Source organism: Schistocerca piceifrons, chromosome 8, assembly GCF_021461385.2.
Source record: "Schistocerca piceifrons isolate TAMUIC-IGC-003096 chromosome 8, iqSchPice1.1, whole genome shotgun sequence".
Taxonomy (NCBI): Eukaryota; Metazoa; Arthropoda; class Insecta; order Orthoptera; family Acrididae; genus Schistocerca; species Schistocerca piceifrons.
Window position 1 is genome coordinate 301,327,629 of NC_060145.1, and position 6,000 is coordinate 301,333,628.

Sequence of the window (6,000 nt, forward strand, 5' to 3'; positions counted from 1 at the left end):
GAGGCGCGTCCTCCAAGGTGACAAACATATTTCGAATGCTAGAGAGTTCTATGATGTTCTTGTTGCTGGTAATTTGAATATGCAGGTCCTATTGTCGCCGAGAGTGACATGTAAGAAGAAAAACATTAACTGAGTAACTTTTTTAAACATGTAGCTCCTGTCCAAGGTATCAAAGGAGCACATTGTGTAAAATAATTTGCAGGTTGTGGTTACCATATCTGATAGTGTAAGATTTTACACTGTCAGTCTTCATAATAGCAATGATGATTCAGATAGCAGTATTCCCCAAGAAAGTAGTGAAGACTTAAGTAATGTCCTAACATTTGGTAATTCTGTTTCTATAGAACTACCTGTACATGGCTTGTGCATTGTTCAGTATGATAATCAGAGGTATCCTGAAGAAGTAGTTGGAGTGGATCCTGAGGATTCTAATTCTTTTCAAGTGTCTGTCATGATTCCTGCTGGCACATCTACATATAAATGGCCTGACAAAAAGGATCAAATTATGTATCACAGGAGTGACATTGTGAAGAAACTGCAATCACCACCATGCCCACTGAATCATTTCAAGTTCAGAGAGGCTATATAAGATTTATCCAATGCTGTATGCTTTGTATTTACACATGTGCTTCAATCATAGGGCTGTGGCTTACTCTGAAATAAAGTTAATAGTTATGACCATTGTGTTATGTTTGTCACAGCACCTTACTGATAAAATCTTCCTGTCTCCACCTAATAATTAGCCACACAGCAATAAGCAGCTGGTAAGAAGTAAGGTAGAGTGCACAGGTCGAAGTCATATATTAAGGGTGAAACTAAACAGCATTGGCACTTGACAAAAGCTGTTACAACATCAGTTGGTTTTTTTAAGTGTCATGCGAATGTTACACTTGTCACACTTTTTTAAATTTTATCTATAAATAGGCTATTGTATTTATAGGCAATTTGTGAAACTCTCAAAGAAGTCTGGAAATCAACCTATCATGTGTAACATGAAGGTTGTAAAAAAGTAATCATTGTTGCCAAAAGGAAGGGGTTAAAATGTCTGTTGTCACTGAAAAATGTTATGTTAGTGACCATGGAATGACCCAAAATTTTGGAAGGTCCACAGTGGCTAATTACAGAGTAATAGCATTTCATCTGACTTATTATCTTTACTTACAGTACCTTTGTACCTGTATTGCACTTTGATTCATTTATTCAGTCATGCATACACACACAAATTACTTTGCATGGATATTGATGTGATACTTACATGTACAGGGTATTTGGCTATTGTACAAGCAAATAATCCGAATGAAAATAGGTCCAGAAGCCAATGGTTTGTCTGACGATGTATTATGACTCAGTACAAGAATACCTTACAACAGAGTCCCTGAGGGTTCAGACAAGCAGATATGCACTTGAAGACAAATTATGCAAAAAAAAAAAAAAAACACACACACACACACATGCCCATTGTTCATGTGAAGGTAGGCTTCTGCACATCGCATCATGCCCAGGCTTTGTCCTAATGCAATCACAGCCATCCACAATGCCAATGTGTCCCCAGAGTTTGATACAATCAACAGGCCTGGAACAGGGTTCAAGCCCCCGGAGGAGGAGTCTGGCATGTCAGGGTACTGGCGAGCTATGATTGATATACTTTTTGTCTAAATGTTATTTACCAGTAGCCTACTGAGGTATTGAATGATAAATAAAATGAGGGCAGTTTATTACTTTGTAATTTAGGATGTCCCACTAGTGGAATTTCGACATAAATGTAGCCTTACACATTAAAAGTGTTGTAACATTGGCAGGAGTGCATTTGTCATATTGAGGAAACCACTGATTTCTGGACATATGTTTATTGGGTTTATCTGCTTAGTTTTTTGTCCTCTACACACTCCTTTCAGCATAACAGTCAGACATGCTGTATTCATTGTTTTTTAGCTGTGGTATATGGGAATTATATGAGAATAACAGAAAAAACACAAGCTTTCATTCAGTATTGCTGGGTTCTGGTTTGGGTTGGTTTTATTGGCAGTGTTAGATGTACATTAACAATATTAGACAGCAGTAGGTATAGGTTTATTGATGAAGAGTTGTCCGAGATGCATCTTGTGTGTGGGTCTCCTTAATGTAATGGAAGAGCAGTACGATATGCTGTGCTTAGCCGTTCCTGCAGCAACAGCATTGTACTTTTGCAACTCTTCATCAGTAGACTTATTCATACGCCTTTTGCTGGAAAAACAAACCTGAGTCACAACAAAGCAGTACTGAAAGAAAGCTTGAGAGCAACTAGTAGAATGGGTATTCTGTTGTCAATAGCAAGAGGGCTGACCAAGTTTGTTTCCAAACAAGACACACAGTACATATCGTAGGCATTTGCACTGTTGTCCACATATTTTCAGTGCAATACACATAAAATATCCATGTACCACCACCAAAATTTAGTTAGTTCAGGTTCACACAGTGAACAGTAATCCATTTTTTTTTTTTTAATGGAACCAGGGTAGGTACAAAAGTAATAGGGTTGGTAACAACAATTAAAGAACTAGACCTGTTAGTCCACAATATATTTTCAGAATATATGTTCCTAAAAATTGTACACTCAAATTTTTTATGGAAAATTCCAGCATTATTTCCTTTTAACACTCAACGAAACTCTATTTTCGAAGTTTTTCTGTAGAATGTGAACACACTGAATGGAATGGAGAGCACGGGGGTCCCAACCACCATGATCCTGGTGTCAGCTGAAAAGACGTGACTTAAAAAAGTGATGTGAATGAAAAGAGTTTACATTTGGCACTAGGTTTAAATTTAATACACGTCTATGTAAGTTGACTCCTGAATGTATGTAACGTTTTCAATACATTTTATTGTTGTATTAAGCCGACATATTTATCACCTGAAAAATTATTTGCCAAACATACATATACCTAGAAACAGTTTCAGGCTGATAATGGTACCGTAATTACTAGTCAAGATGATTGGAAGATAGAGGCGAAGAGAGGTCAATTTCATTGCAAAACGATGGTCTGGTTAGTAAAATTTCTGGGCAGTTTCTGAGGTTTCGGTGCATTGGTACGAACTTCAAAGTTAGCGATGATAATTTCTGAAATATTTTTGTCAGTCTTGTCCTGTGAATCACGTGTTATGAAATGTGTCAGAAAAGAACGCTGTTTCCTAAACAAGGCGGTTTCTCACAATTCGTGTCAAATCTATGTCCAGTTTGATCCTGCACAGATGAATATTCAGAAAATTCGCAAGATTTAATTTCTATGACCTACAATGAACCTTAAATTTTGTACACACGCGGAACTTTTATCATATGCAAACTGAAAGAAATTTCTGGTCTGACGGGCGTTAAACGACGAAATGAAAGAATTAATCCTTTGCTCGCACAATGACTAAATCAGTTCACCTCGATTATATGTATGCGGGGGCCGGCCAAGTTTTGACATACATGGTAATGCTACTCAAAAAATATGTAATTACCTAACTGAGTTATCAAGCTACTCTCCTGCCACCAGGAAAGTTAATTGCAAATCTTCTCCTAATCACGCACACTTCGTTGTTTATTACACGCACTTCACAAACCCATACTTAGGTCAAACCCAAACCAACATGTGCACGAACACCAAAGAAGTTAGTCGCACCAACCAAGAATATGGCTGTATTTGGAGTTCCACTGATATGTATGATAAATGCTGAACTTGCAGTGAATAAAGTTTAACAAACGAAAACATTGGGAGCCATTTTTGAATAGGTTTTCGCCAACTGTGAACTAGGCCCGTTAACAGAAATATCTAAGATTAGTAAATGTGTGCGGGCGGATCTTCAGAGAGGTGTCACATTTTGCTTTTATATGCTTCTGCAGCTAATCCACATCCACACCTTTTTGAGAAACTTGCATGACATGTTGTTCTCCAACAGTGGATTTTGGGTCTATTTCTTTTACTTTCTGAGACATGTTTTTTTTTTTGCAAGTAATGAATAATAATGAATCTACGGCCAATTTTGGAGAAACAGAAATCAAGCAAATCAGAGAACAAAGATCTTCACTGATTTGAGGAGTCCGATACGGAAGCTGTACATTAAGATGCAGTGGGGAGAGTGATTCGTTCGTCCTTTCACACAGCAGGCGCAGATTTTCGGATCATTGTAGCTCTTGTATAATGAATCAAAAAATGCTGCTGCTCGATACATGCAGAATCACTTACGGGATTACAGACAAGAGGCAGTAAACCGCTTGCTACATTTTGCGTGGGTCGCTGCTTATCGCTCATCATAAGCAGATTGTAATGTTGGCAGTTCTTCCGTTACCATCAGCACTATTGTTCGTTAGTAATGAAAAAAGCCTTCTGTAGACGTCCAATGCTGTAGGAAACAGTGGCTCCACACGACCCAGAAGCGGTTTATGCCAATAAAAATCTGGTTTATACATTATACTTATAACATATGTCGCATGGTTGCACACATAGAAAATGCTTATGAGATTTGTGTAAAGTGTAGGTGCGGATACTAGTGAAGACACTCTAATGTATATTACAGACCTGAAAATTGTTCCTAGAAATACTCTAAATTACGCGAACGAAATGCAGACGAAGAGAAAATAGTACCGGTATTCAAATTACGCTCATCCCAGTAAATATTTCAGTGGAGCATGTCACAGAAAACAAAAAATAACTATCTTCACGATACTCGATATGTTAACCCTCCTCCGGGCGCAATCAGCCTGACAAACACAGCTGACGTGTTTTCGTTCCCTTCTCCCCAGTTAGGCGGCGTGGGATTTCCCCGCCATTTGTACCCCCTTGTCTTCAGGATCTGTTTACAATCCACTCCATTAGTTTTCACGTGACCTCCGCAATGAGCAGATGTGACGTTGCGTCCGATTATGTCTCATTTAAAGAAGTATGTAATTTTGACTGTTCTTCACCAGAGTTGTTATATTTCTCACTTGATCGGTTAGTAGTGTCAATGTTTGGACTATTTTGTGAAAATATGTAGTATACTGAGCTGGACTTTCCAGCACATTGCACCTGACTACGTAATTATCCTGGTGTTTTCTCTTTCACACTCCGGATTCTCCACAGATATGGCTCGGAACTATTACGATTTGTCTAACCCACGTCATCTTGAATAAATACAGGCTTTGCTGGTGTGCAGTGACGAGAAAGACCCCATGTGTTCTAAGGATATTGGTGATGAGACTGACATTAATTCACAAGACTAAGTGAAAGAATGTGAAGGTGATTTTTGTAACTGAGCCAGATGATGAGGCTACTCCTGAAGATGAAGAAGGAAGACACGACAAAACAAGAATTTTTTATTTAGGAAGAGATAAGAGGACCACAATGGCCAAAACGCCATCTGGGAAAAGACACTGCTTGAGACCTAACATCATCATTCACCTTCCTAGAGTCGTAGGAAATGCTAAGAAGTCTAACAGTGCAGCTAAATGTTGGAATAATTTGTTTACTGATGACATCCTTGAAGCAATCGTCAAACCAATACATTGACACTATAAGGTATCGTTTCTCCAGAGAGAAAGAGAGAGATATCAACTCCACAGACGATATTGAACAACGAGTTTTTATTGGATTATTGTATCTAGCAGGTGCATAGAGAAGGAATCGTCTAAGTCTAGAGGAACTTTGGGGGACTGAAGGGGATGGTGTTGAAAAAATTTAGTCTAGTGATGAATCTCAAACAGATTTAAGAGTCTGATACGTTGCCTTCGTTTTAACGACTGAGCTACCGGAGCCCAACGAAAAGAATTAGATCAGCTAGCTTCTATTCTTGAAGTTTTCGAAAATTTCATGGAAAATTGTCAAAAGAGCTATTGCACTGGGGATAACATCAGAGTACGCGAAATGCTTCCAGGTTTTCGTAGTAGATGTGTTTTTAGGCGGTACATATCCTCTAAACCAAACAAATATGGAATAAAACATAATTCTTTTGTTGATGATAAAATAGTATACACAGCCAACATGAAGATCTATATTGGACTAG

General features: G+C 38.3%; 1 protein-coding gene across 1 annotated transcript in view; it reads right to left on the reverse strand.

The window, feature by feature from the left end:
* The window catches only part of LOC124711268 (T-complex protein 1 subunit epsilon), a 42,984-nt gene extending 39,339 nt beyond the window's left edge, over positions 1-3,645 (reverse strand). Inside the window, exon 1 of the mRNA XM_047241249.1 lies at positions 3,481-3,645. The gene's annotated coding sequence lies outside the window, so the exon portion shown is untranslated. The remainder of the gene's footprint in view (positions 1-3,480) is intronic.
* Positions 3,646-6,000: the final 2,355 nt, after the last annotated feature.